The 14,127-nt window shown below is 41.0% G+C and overlaps 1 protein-coding gene across 1 annotated transcript in view; it reads left to right on the forward strand.

The window, feature by feature from the left end:
- The first annotated feature begins 10,305 nt into the window (after positions 1-10,305).
- Positions 10,306-14,127, forward strand: part of MAS1 (MAS1 proto-oncogene, G protein-coupled receptor) — a 55,715-nt gene continuing 51,893 nt past the window's right edge. The window contains exon 1 of the mRNA XM_055268876.2: positions 10,306-10,322. The gene's annotated coding sequence lies outside the window, so the exon portion shown is untranslated. The remainder of the gene's footprint in view (positions 10,323-14,127) is intronic.

Genomic DNA, 14,127 nt, shown 5'->3' on the forward strand with positions numbered 1-14,127 from the left:
AGGAATAGAGGTATTTTATGGATGGAAGCTGCTACTTAAATAAGCAATTACTAATACAGAAATTAAAATATACATTTAGAGATGCCTTAGGTTTTTTTTTTTTTTTTTTAAGATAGAGTCTCACTCTGTCGCCCAAGCTGGAGTGCAGTGGTGCAATCTTGACTCACTGCAACCTCAGCCTCCCAGGTTCAAGTGATTCTCCTGCCTCAGCCTCCTGAGTAGCTGGGACCACAGGCTGCACCACTACACCCAGCTAATATTTTTGTATTTTTAATAGAGACAGAGTTTTGCCATGTTAACCAGGCTGGTCTCGAACTCCTGACCTCAAGTGATCCTCCCCCTCGGCCTCCCAAAGTGCTGGGATTACAGGCGTGAGCCACTGCGCCCAGCCATATGCCCTAAGTTTTTTATATCCCCCAAAAGCTATTTGCCCTAAAAATGACACAGAATGTTAGAAAAAGAACAGAGTCTCAGTTAAGAGCTTCCAGATCTGATCTGGGATTTCCAAACTTTTTCAAAAATTCATTTCCAAACTTTCAAAAAGCCTTCTTTGACATCCAATTGGAGCTTATGAGTTTCTTCTGATCATTTTAGTGAACTTACACTTATTTACACCCCCTTCCATCATTGCTGTGGTTCACCAAAACAGGATGAATACTGAAGGCTGAAATAAATAACTGCAGACTGCAAGGGAAACGTTAACTATAACAAGGAATTAAAACCCGTATTAGCAAACAACACAATTACTATATGGTCACGTAAAGTCACTTGAAGTAATTCATAAATTTGTTTCTGAGCTTCCTAGCAGTCAAAGCAAAAAGAGAAAAATCCTTAGCTTTAAGGATCGTACTTATAGGTTCGCAGGTATTCAGAAGAAGCATAATTTTCCTGATCCTGAGATCTCTTAAAGAGGACACACCACATGATGTGATGGGTGACATTCTCAACTCTGTCTCATTAACAAATAGGGAAGTTACTAGGGCAATTTCTTACCATGTTTCTCAGGGCAAGCCAAATACATGCCATCAAAGGGCAATTTTGTAAAGGCAACCTTCCGGAGAATGACACGGTGCTTTCTGACTACTGAGCTCTGAAGTGGCCTGATTTCCCCTCAGAGTAAAATCTCCAGTGTCTGGAGGCACACAGAGATGGAGCCTTTGTTCTTCTGCTGGGGATTTATGATTATGCTTTCTCCCGTTGCCTTATTGATGAGGATGGGATTCCAGAGAGTGCAAGGTAGTATTCGCAGTTGGGAGTTTGGAGGGGACATACTCTGTAGCTGTGAAGACATCCTCTTCGCTCTGTCAGCTGGGCAAAAGGCAGGTTAAAGTTCTTTTCTCAACACAGAGGAACCAGCCCAAGTAGCTGTTTATTCTCCTATCAGCAGTTTTTGTCAATGCCCTTCTCGCCACCCTCTGGCTAGCTATAAAATCACAATTTTGTTTATTTTAGGCTTTGCTGTTTGTATAGGTTAAAATTGTGTTCTGTTACTCTAATTTTACATTTTTGATTACTAGTGAGTTACAACTTTTTTTTATGTTTGCAGGCTATTTGTTTTGCTTGTGTTTGTGTGGTACGTTTGGGTTATAAATTACCTACCATGTCCTTTACCTACTTAATCTGTTGGTGTCCCAATGTTTTTCTTCTTAATTTAATTGAGCATTCTATATTTTAAGGGATATTCACCCATTGTCATATTTATTAAAAATACATTTTCTAATTTATGTCTTACAATGCACATTCTCACCTTATGTTAGAACTGTCCAAACACCACCAAATCATAGAACATTCAGTAAAATTCCTGGTTGAGTAGAATTAAATTTTTTTTTGAGATGGAGTCTCACTGTGTTGCCCAGGATGGAGTACAACGGCATAATCTCAGCTCACTGTAACCTCCACCTCCTGGGGTCAAGCGATTCTCATACCTCAGCCTCCCGAGTAGCTGGGATTACAGGCACACACCACCACGCCCAGCTAATTTTTTTTATTTTTATTTTTGTAATTTCAGTAGAGACAGGGTTTCACTATATTGGCCAGGCTAGTCTTGAACTCCTGGTCTCAGGTGACCCACCTGCCTTGGCCTCCCAAAATTCTGGGGTTACAGGCATAAGCCACTGCACCCAGCCAAGTAGAATTAAATTGAAGAAGGATTTATTATGTGACAATCAGGTTGGACCATGAGATTATCTCAGCAAGAAAATGGAAGGATGAGCAAAATCTATAAATAGTCCTGGAAAGTGCCTTGGACTTGGCTGGCTTAAAATAGTGAAGTCCATCAGTAGTGCCTTGGGACTGTGGCAGAATGTTTTCTTGGTGATTAAAAAAAAAAAAAATCAAGAGCTCATTCCAAAAAGAATTGGCAACATTCAAAATCCGCTACTCAGTAATAAATTGAGGAATGATAGATGGTGGGCTGGAGAGATTGTGTAATCACTGTTTGCCAAAATACTCTAGAAAAATACGTGATTTTGTTTTTTATACATTTTTCAAAGAAAATGTTTATCAGTGCTTTATATTTTATGCATGGATGGATACATACTCCATATTAAGAACACCAAACAGAAAGAAAAAAAAGTGAAAATTTCCATGTTCAAGTCAAGCTACAATAATTCTTTTTGAAGCTCCTTGTCATTCTGATAGGAGGACTTTTTTTAGATGGAGTCTTCCTCTGTCACCCAAGCTGAAGTGTAGTGGCGCCGTCATGGCTCATGCAGCCTCGACCTCCCAAGCTCAAGTGATCCTCCCACCTCGGAGGATTACATTCTTAAAGAACTTTTGGGGCATCTCATCTATTTCCCACTCCATCCCAGAATGAGTTCTTAACAAGTGCACAATAAGGACATCTCTGTAGGATATTCCTATAGTCTTTCCAAAAGTATTAATATGCACTCTTGTGCCCCAAAAATAGTTCCTGTTCGTAAGGGGAAAAAAATGGTTTCCCTCTGATGAATACTGCAAGATTTAAAAAGAAGACACAAGTGAAAGAAAGTGGGGAGTGGTGTCAAAGGCAGCATGAAAAATAGTTTACAGTGCTACCTCTCAAGGACTGTCCTTGGCATTATGGTTGTAAGCATGGGCTTGGGGGTTAGACTCCTTGGGTCCCAGCATGGCTCCATCACATCCATGCTCTGCAACTTTACTAAACCTTTCTAAGCCTCACTTCTTCATGTCATGGTAGAACAACAATATTGGCTCATAAGGTGTCAAGAAGATTAAATGAGACAACGTATGTAACACATAGCTCAGTGCCTGGAATATAGTAAGTGTTCAAAAATGTCAGCTCTAGCAAAACCAGCAATGGCAAAGTAGAGCTCATGGACATCGTATGGTATTGTTAGAATTATTAATTCCTAGGAGGAACTGAGGAATTTCTTTTTTAATCTTAGATGAGCTGCCAGGAAGGAAAACAGAGAAGTGACTTCAGCACAGTGTTATCTTTTCCCACACTGAGATGACATAGAATAGTCTTCTCCCAAGGACATCCTAGCTGAAGGCCATTGAGGGTGAAGAAGGTTGTGCAACGTTCTCACTCAAGCCTGGCACTGGTTTTTCTTCCAAGGCCTTTTTCTGTTCTTGACAATGAATGTTCAACATTATCTACTTCCAGTTTGGATGAACATTTTGCTCTCTACACCACTGTCCCATCCAGCCGCCATCTTCTCAATATACGTGGACCTGATTTTTAATTAGGTTCATTTTTCTTCATTTTTCCCTTTTATTTTTAGTTGACACAATATAATTGTGCATATGTATGGGATAGAGAGTGATATTTTGATATATGTATATGTGTGGAGTGATCAAAACAGGGTAATTAACATATCTATTACCTCAAACATTTGTCATTTGTGTTGTGAACATTCAAAATACTCTCTTCTAGCTTTTTAAAAATATTCAACAAATTGGTTATCTATATTTACTCTATGCTGCTGCAGAACACCAGAACTCATTCCTCCCATCTAGCTGAAATTTTGTATTCCTTAACCAACCTCTCCCTATCCTCCTCGCCCCCTACCCTTCCTAGCCTCTATAGTGCCCACAATTCTACCTTCTACTTTTATGAGCTCCCACATATGAGTGAGGACATGTGGTATTCTTGTGCTACAAGAATTTTGCTTGAATATAATGTCTTCTTATTGTGCTCTAATTTAATGTCTTCCAGGCTTATCCATGTTTCTGTGAATGACAAGATTTCATTCTTTTTATGGTTGAATAGTATCCCATTATACACACACACACACACACACACACACACGCACCTATTTATCTATCTTAGATATATAATCTTTCTTAACTCATTCATCTGTTAATGGACATTTATGTTGATTCCATATCTTAGTATTGGGAATAGTGCTGCAGTAAATGTGGGAATGCAGGTATTCCTTTAATACACCAATTTTCTTTCTTTTGGATAAATATTCAGTAGTGTGATTGCTGGATCATATGGTAGCTCTATTTTTGGTTTTCTGAAAAATTCCACACTGTTTTCTATAATGTCTATAATAATTTATCTTCCTACTAATAGTCTGGTAAGAGTTCTCTTTTCTCCACATCCTTACCAACATTTGTTATTTTTTTGTCTTTTCGATGTAGCCATTCGTTCTTTTGTTTTGTTTTGTTTTTTGTTTGTTTGTTTGTTTTTCTCAATACCAAGTCTCACTCTGTCACCCAGGCTGGAGTGCAGTGGCACGATCTTGGCTCACTGCAACCTCTATCTCCCGGGTTCCAGCGATTCTCCTGCCTCAGCCTCCCAAGTAGCTGGGATTACAGGTGTGTGCCACCACACCCAGCTAATTTTTGCATTTTTAGTAGAGACAGGATTTCACCATGTTGGCCAGGCTGGCCTCGAACTCCTGATCTCAAGTGATCCACCCATCTCGGCCACCCAAAGTGCTGGGATTACAGGCGTGAGCCATCATGCCCTGCTGATATAGCCATTCTAACTGGGGTAAGATAATATCTCATTGTGGTATTAGCTTGCAATTCCCTGATGATTAGTGATGTTGAGTATCTTTTCATACACCTGTTGGCCATTTGTATGTCTTTGAGAAATGTCTGTTCAGCTCACTTGCCCATTTTTCATTGGATTATTTGTGGTTTTTTGTTTGCTTTGTTGTTCAGTTCCTTGTATATTCTAGATATTAATTACTTGTTGGATGAACAGTTAGCAAATATTTTCTGTCATTCTATAGGTAGTCTCTTCACCCTGTTGATTGTTCCTTTGCTGTATAGAAGCCTTTTAGTTTAACATAGTCTCATTTGTCTATTTTTATTTTTGTTACTCGTGCTTTTAAAGTCTCAGCCATAAAATCTATGCCTAGACTAATGCCCTGAAGCATTTCCCCTGCTTTCATCAAGTAGTTTTATAGTTTTAGGTTTATGTTTAAATCTTTAATCCATTTTGAGTTGATTTTTGTATATTTCTCATTTGTGTATCCCCACCAGTGAGTTTTATACTTTTGTGTATTTTCATTATGGTAGATATTGTCCTTTCTCTTCTAGATGTTACTCTTTAAGCATTTTTTATTTTATTTTATTTTTTTGAGAAGGAGTCTCGCACTTTCACCCAGGCTGGAGTTCAGTGGCACGATCTCGGCTCACTGCAGGCTCCGCCCCCTGGGGTTCACGCCATTCTCCTGCCTCAGCCTCCCACGTAGCTGGGACTACAGGCGCCCGCCACCTCGCTTGGCTAATTTTTTTTTTGTATTTTTAGTAGAGACGGAGTTTCACTGTGTTAGCCAGGATGGTCTCGATCTCCTGACCTTGTGATCTGCCCGCCTCGGCCTCCCAAAGTGCTGGGATTACAGGTGTGAGCCACCGTGCCTGGCCTCTTTAAGCATTTTTTATAGGGCTGGTCTAGTGGTGATGAATTTCCTGTTTTTGTTTGTCTAAGAAAGACTATTTCTCCTTCATATCTAATGGATAGATTTAGTAGGTGTGGAGAAGTTTATCCTTTTTTCCTTTTTTTTTTCCTCCTTTTAGCACCTTGAATATATCATCCCATTCTTTCCTATAAGCTTTCTGGTAGCCTGTAAGGTTTCTGCTAAGAAATCTGCTGCCAGTCTGATGGGGATTGCTTTAAATATATCTTGACTTTTTTCTCTTACTGTTCTCTTTGTCTTTAACTTTTGACAGTTTGACTATGACGTGCCTCCAATAAACCTTTTGGGATTAAATCTCTCTGGGACTCCTTGAGTTGCCTGTCTGGATATTTTCATCTCTTCCAAGACTTGTGAAGTTTTTAGTGATTATTTCCTTAAATAGGTTTTCTATGCTGTTTCCCATCCCTTTTCCTGTAGAACAAATTTTATGAAAATGTGTTTGGTTTACAGTATCCCAAATGTCACATAGGCTTTCTTCATTTTTTTTCCTTTTTTCTTTTTTCTTTCTTTTGTTTGACTGAATTATTTCAAAAGACCTATCTTCAAGTTCAAAAATTCTTTCTTCTGCTCAATTTATTGTTGAAGCACTTCAGATCCAGGATTTCTGTTTGGTTCTTTTTTATATCTATCTGTTTGTTCAATTGCTCATTCAGATAATGACTTATTTTTCTGATTTTCTTGTATTATCTATCTGTGTTCTCTTGTAACAACTGGCTACTATTTTAAATTCCTTTTCAGGCATTTCATATATTTCCTTTTCTTTGGAATCTGTTACTAGAGAATTATTTTGTTCCTTTGTCAGTGTCATGTTTCCTTGCTTTTTTCTCTTTCCTTTGTCCTTATGTTAATATGTGTGCACCTGGTGTAATATTTGCTTCTTCAAATTTTATGGAATGGCTTTCATAGGCAATAATTTTCCCTGTAAATGTATCTGTAGTGTTGGTTGGGTAGGGTGCTTTGGCTTTGATTCCGGATGGGCACAATAATTTAGTCTCTGTATGATTTATTCAGCTTTAATCAGTGTCAGTGGGGTCTTTGTGTTCTTCAGTGGCTTAGGCTGTGGTTATTAGTGGAGGCTGCGGCAAGGCTTTTCTGGGGACAAGAACATCAGGTAGGTTGGTCCTTGGTCCCCTGGGTAACATAAGCCGCCATCAGTGGTAGTAGGAGGGGCCTGGGTATACTAGTTATTGGGCCCCTAGGCAGTGCTTGCAGCACTGGTGGTGGCAGTGTTAATGGCAAGCTGGCCCTCAGGTCCCTGGGCAGTGCTTGTGGCACTGGCAGTGGCAGTAGTGATGGCAGGCTGGCCCTCAGGCCCTGAGTGGCACACATTGGTGCTGGTGGCTAGTTAGGTTTTCATTTTTATGATAACAATGTAAACATTTTCATCTAAGGGTCAAGTGGTTTATTGTGACTATTTTTTCTTGGACAAATTCTTGTTTTCCCTAGTTACATATTGCCTTGTATTTTTCACTTTCACAGTTTCCTATGTATTTATTGTTATTTTTGCTTATACTATGCTCATTTTTTCCATTTAGTATGTCATGTCCACGTCCCTTCCATTACCTGGGCTTTTCTTGGCTGCTTTTTGTGTTGAGGATTCCATGGGTTCTTTCCTGTAGCCAATCTATGAAGGACTTTAAAGGAAAGGGTATGAAGGAGGTGACTTTTTAAAAACTTTATATCATGATAAATTTTCAACAAAACCAAAGTAGAGAAAAGAGCATCAGAAGCTCTCATGTGTCCTTTTCCAAGTTTCCACAATCATCAACATAAGGCCAATATTGTTTCAGCTAAACTCCTTCCCACTCCCTTTAACCCATGGATATTTTAATGCAAATTCCAGATATCATATATTTCATCTGTAAATGTTTTACTATGCATTTCTATTTAAAGACCTCTGGGCATGGTGGCTCATGCCTGTAATCCCAGTACTTTGGGAGGCCATGGTGGATCACTTGAGCCGAGAAATTCAAGACCAGCCTGGGCAACATAGCGAGACCCCCCACCTCTACAAAAAGTTTAAAAATTAGCCAGATATGGTGGTGGGTGTCTGTAGTCCCAGCTAGTCAGGAGGCTCAGGTGGGAGGATCACTTGAGCCTGGGAGGTTGAGGCTGCAGTGAGCTGTGATCACTCCATCACACTCTAGCCTGGGTGACAGAACGAGACCTTGTCTCAAAAAATTAAATAAATAAATAAATAAATAAATAAATAAATAAATAAATAAATAAAACTTATAAAGAAAACTCCTAACCACAATGCCATTACCACACCTGAAAAAATTAGCACTATTCTCTAAAGTCATCAAATATTCACTTGGCATCACACATGTGTTGGCTTTTTAAAAACACAATTAGTTTGAATCAGCATTCAAATAAGATTTGATTGTGATTAATTATGTCTCTTAAGCCTCTTTTAACCTATAGGTTTTTCCTCCTTCCTTTTTTCTTGCAGTGTTTTTGTTGAAGCAACTTGGTCATTTTTGGCTGTGTCTCCACATGCATTTAACCTGTTCCTCTGTCTTGCTGTTCTAGAGCCTCCATCTGTTTCAGGTCTGATTTTATTTTGGCAAGATTATTTCACAGGGATGTCCTTCCAGCCATCAGATTGTCTCCTCTCTTTCTGTGGCGCTATCGGCCATTGATAATTACCCAAATCAACCAAAAGCAGTTTTACCCCGACCCCCACCCCACCTAGGGATATTTGGCAATGTCTGAAGACATTTTTGGTTGTCATGACTAGGGAGGAAGGATGCTACTGGCATCCAGTGTGTAGAAGACAGGGATGCTGCTGTATATCCTACAACAGTCAGGACAGCCCCCTAGCCCCCAACAAATACAATCATGTGTTGATTAACAACAGGGATACATTCAGAGAAATGTGTCATTAGGAGACTTCATCATTGTGCAAACACCATAGAAGGCATTTAGATAAACCTAGGTGTCATAGCCTAGTATACACCTAGGCTATATGGTACAGCCTTCAAATCTAGGCTACAAATCTGTATAGCATGCTACTATACTAAATACTGTATGTGACTGTAACACAATGGTAAGTATTTGTGTATCTAGATATAGAAAAGGTACAGCAAAAATACAATATTAAAACGTTACGGGACCACCATCATATATGCAGTGCATCATTCACTGAAATGTCATTTTGCAGTGTGTGACTGTAATTATCTAATCTAAATTGTCAATAGTGCTGAGATTCAAAAACTTTGATAAGATCTGTTTATTCCTTAGAGTTTCAAAGGGGGTTATGTTCTACTTCTATTATCTCTTCTTATTAGCTGGAACAGGGCCAACATGTATTAGGATTTTGACATATTTACTTCATCTATGCCCTTCCCCTTTTTTTGTTGTGGTTGAAGGATTTAAAAGCAAATCCCACACATCATCTTATTAATTTCAAACGTACTCAAAAATATGGACATTTTCTTACATAGTCATAATGCTTTTATCACACCTAACAAAATTAGCAATAATCTTGGCATCCATATTCAAATTTACCTCAGTAAATTTGAACTACAAATTTACAAATTTACAAATGCTGAACTACAGCATTTTCCCTTTTTGTTTTATTTTTCAAAATTAGGATTCAAAAAAATCCATATGTTGTATTTGGTGGTTCTGTCTTAAGAACTTTCTAACCTAAAGCAGTGGAGGTGTCTGTGTAAGCCCTTGTATGTCTGCAATATTTTTCTTCTACCCTCATATTTGACTCATAGTTTTGTTAGTATAGTGTACACCGCGGCTGCCTTCCTAGGATTCATTTAAACTTTCTCCTTCCTGATAAAATCCCAATCTTATTTGGATGTCCACTCCTCCCTCTTCAGCCACCTGCCTCAAGACAGGCTCATCCTCGAGGAGAACATGGGTAGTCTAAGTGTATTTCATCCATCTGGACAGATTGGTTCAACCATGAGCATACGATTCTTGGTTCTAAAACCTGAGGGGATATATATAGTTTTTTTGTTTTGAGACGGAGTCTCGTTCTGTCGCCCAGGCTGGAGTGCAGTGGTGTGATCTTGGCTCACTGTAACCTCCACCTCCCAGGTTCAAGCAATTCTCCTGCCTCAGCCTCCCAAGTAGCTGGGATTACAGGCGTCAGCCAAAACACCTGGCTAATTTTTGTATTTTTAGTAGAGATGGATTTTCACCATGTTGGCCAGGCTGGTCTCGAACTCTTGACCTCAAGTGATCTGCCCGCCTCAGCCTCCCAAAGTCCTGGGATTACAGGTGTGAGCCACTGCACCCGGCCTGAAATGTCCTTTATTCTAAAAGAGAGACACTCAGAGATGTTTCTTTTCTGGGCATCATCAGGTCTGGATGAGACGCTGGAACTGAACCTCTCACCTCAGGACCCATCTCAGAGTTAGCCTGACCCTGAAGATGCCAAAGCAGAAAGAAGGAGAGAACCTGGCCCAGCTACTCCTAGACCTGGTCTGTCTTTGTGCTTATTTATATAGCAAGAAAATATAACTGTTATTTTTAAAAACCTGTTCAAATGGTGGCTACTCTTATTTGCAGCCGAAACATCCTCATGGATAGACATGGGTATAGAATTTTAGGTTGAAAATATTTTTTTCCTTAGGATTCTGGTACCATTGCTCCAATGCTTGCTTTAAAAAATACTTCTATTTTGAAATAGATTAACAGGAAGTTGTAAAATTAGTACACAGAGGTTCCATGTACCCTCCCCAGTTTCCTCCAGTGGATACATCCTACGTAACTATAGTTAAATATCATACCAGGAAGGTGACTTGGGTTCCAATACTTTCTTATGTTCAGTATCGTTGTTGGAAAGTCAATGCCATGATGAGTCCTTTTCTCTTTTTAATGTAACCTGATTTTTTTCTGTGGAAGCCTCCGGCACGTTCTTCTTAGCCCTGATGTTCTGAAATTTAATGATGGCATGGCATGCCTTGATGTGGTCTTTTTTCATTCATTGCTCTGAACATTCTGAGTCTAGAGGCTTGTGGCTTTGGGGTCCTGGAAAATTTATGGTATTATGTATTTGACAATTTCCTGCCCTCTGTCTTCTCTATTTCTTCTTGGAACCGCGTTTTGGTGCTGAGCTCCCTGGACTGCTCTCTGATGACTTTATCTTTTGTTTTCTATTGCCACTTTGTTCTTTTCTGTGTCTGACATTGCCCCTACCTCTGTTCTGTCCCTCCTGATCCTGGTTCCTTGTTTTCTTCTCAGAGGGGTCTAAGGATGAATTGGCCCATGTATGAGTTTTCTGTTGTTGGCCTAATAAATCCCCCTAAAGTCAGCAGTTGAAAACAGCACACATTTATTAGCTCAGTTTCCACCGGTTGGAGTCCAGTTATGGGGCCGCTGGGCTGTCTACTCAGGTCTCCTCAGGCTGACATCAAGGCATTGGCTGAGGCCGGGGTCTCCTCTGAGGTCCAGGACCCGTTCAGGTTGTTGGCAGAACTTGGGTTCTTGCAGTTGTAGGGCTGATGTTCCCACCTCCTAGGGGGTGCCCCCCATTTCCTGGCAGGTGGCCCTCTCCTCCTGGGTAGTTTGTTTCTTCCAGGCCAGCAGGAGAAGGGGAGTATCTGCTGTGCTTCCTGTGTCTTACCTCTAGACACACCAGGACAGCATCCCTTTTTATCAACTCAAAGTCAACTGATGAGGGGCCACACTCCAGGGGAGGGAATGCTATAAGGTGTGTACACCAGGGGGCGGGAATTGGAGGCTACATTAGGAGCCTTCAGCCCACAGTACCCTCATGTGCTCTTCTCATGCATCTCTGATTATGGCCTCTTGTTCTCACTCCCCAAATTTTGTTCCTAGTTCTTGTCTGCCAACATTACCTCTCCTATCCTTTCTGTCTTTTCATTTCATCTTAGTGGCTTTTTTTTTTTTTTTTTCAGGTTGGGGGGCATGAATGTTTGTGGTTCATTTACAATGTTTAACTCAAAGTCCTTGAGCAGTTAAATTTTTGAAGATGTGAGTTTTTTCTTAATGAGTAACACAGAGTGTTTCAATGCAACACACTCTTGTCTGAGAAATTATCGCTGAACAGCCTACTGAACAACTTTTAGAAAAAACCTACCTGAGGGAAAAAAATTCAAGTCACCACTTGATGGCACCAAAAAACAAGAAATTTAAAGGGACTTCTCTGCCTGCTGGCGTGTCACATAGAACTGCGTTTTCCCAAATGTGAGGGAGAAATGCTATTTATTTATTTATTTATTTAGAGACAGGGTCTGGCTCTGTTGCCCTGGCTGGAGTGCAGTGGTGTGATCACAGCTCACTGTAGCCTCAACTTACTGGGCTCAAGCAATCCTCCCACCTCAACCTCCTGAGTAGCTGGGACTTCAGGCACACACAACCATGTCTGTCTAATTTTTTTCTATTTTTTGTAGAGGCACAGTCTCACCATAATGCTGGTCTCTAACTCGTGGGCTCAAGTGAACCTCCCATTTCAGCCTTCCAAAGTGCTGAGATTACAGGCCTGAGCCACCATGCCTGGCTGGGGATGCTATTCTTTGAGATACGTGTTGATGAGCTTTTGTTAGAAGAGCTTGTTACCGTGCTCTTTATCCTGAGGCTGAGGCTCCCTCCCCTAAGAAGCAGAGCTCACCGCTTGGGACAGACATAATTGCCTGGCTGGAGTCTCACACAGGGTTTTAAAAAAGTTCATTGCAGCTGGGCACGGTGGCTCACACCTGTAATTCCAGCAATTTGGGAGGCCAAGGCAGGCCGTTCATGAGGTCAAGAGATCAAGACCAGGACATGGATGAAGCTGGAAACCATCATTCTCAGCAAACTATCACAAGAACAGAAAATCAAATACCACATGTTCTCACTCATAAGTGGGAGGTGAACAATGAGAACACATGGACACAGGGAGGGGAACATCACACACCGGAGCCTGTGGGGGAATGGGGGGGCTAGGGGAGGGATAGCATTAGGAGAAATACCTAATGTGGGTGACGGGTTGATGGGTGCAGAAAGCCACCATGGCACATGTATACCTATGTAACAAAAGTGCACGTTCTGCACATGTACCCCAGAACTTAAAGTATAATAATAATAATAACAATAAAAAGAGATCGAGACCATCCTGGCCAACATGGTGAAACCCCGTTCTACTAAAAATACAAAAATTAGCAAAAGACTTGCTTGAACCCGGGAGGCAGAGGTTGCAGTGAGCCGAGATCATGCCACTGCACTCCAGCCTGGCAACAGAGCGAGACTCCATCTCAAAAAAAAAAAAGTTCATTGCAGATACCCTTGAAGGACAGGAGTTCTGGGAACTTCTGAGGCCGGGCTGTAAATATCAGAATGTCTGGCCTGAAGGACTAAAGCATGGAGTATTAATTTTCAGACAGACTGTGGGGATGCGGGGTGAGGAGGGGATGAGGTCCTAGAAAGGGAAAACCAACTGTGCTTCCTTCTACTGTCACACACTTCACATCAGACGCCAAATGGGTAGGGTTTTCTGACACCAACCAATTCTCCATTTTTCTGTGGATGCCAGCTGGATGTCCTATGATTTGATCCAGTTCTGACACCATCTGCCTGGAGTTAGTGTCAGATCCCACAGGTGGAGGGCTCAGCCCCACAAGGCTGCCCTGCTTCAGATGCCAATCGCAGGTCCAGGCCTCCCTTCTGACTCCTGACTGGCCGGCTATGAACTGTGGATTCCCACAGCCCCCTCCTTGAATTCGATCGTTTGCTAGAATGGCTCACAGAACTCAGGGAAACACTTTACTTTTGTTTACCCATTTATTATGGAGAATACCACTTAGGAACAGCCAAATCACACCAGGCAAGGAGGGGAAAGGGGCATGAAGGCCCAGCACTTCTTTTTTTTTTTATTTTTATTATTATACTTTAGGTTTTAGGGCACATGTGCACAATGTGCAGGTTTGTTACATATGTATCCATGTGCCATGTTGATTTCCTGCACCCATTAACTAGTCATTTAGCATTAGGTATATCTCCTAATGCTGTCCCTCCCTCCCTCCCCCAACCCCACACTAGTCCCCGGAGTGTGATGTTCCCCTTCCTGTGTCCATGAGTTCTCATTGTTCAATTCCCACCTATGAGTGAGAACATCTGGTGTTTGGTTTTTTGTCCTTGCGATAGTTTGCTGAGAATGATGTTTTCCAGTTTCATCCATGTCCCTACAAAGGACATGAACTCATCATTTTTTATGGCTGCATAGTATTCCATGGTGTATATGTGCCACATTTTCTTAATCCAGTCTATCGTTGTTGGACATTTGGGT

This window comes from Symphalangus syndactylus, chromosome 2 (genome assembly GCF_028878055.3).
Source record: "Symphalangus syndactylus isolate Jambi chromosome 2, NHGRI_mSymSyn1-v2.1_pri, whole genome shotgun sequence".
Taxonomy (NCBI): domain Eukaryota; kingdom Metazoa; phylum Chordata; class Mammalia; order Primates; family Hylobatidae; genus Symphalangus; species Symphalangus syndactylus.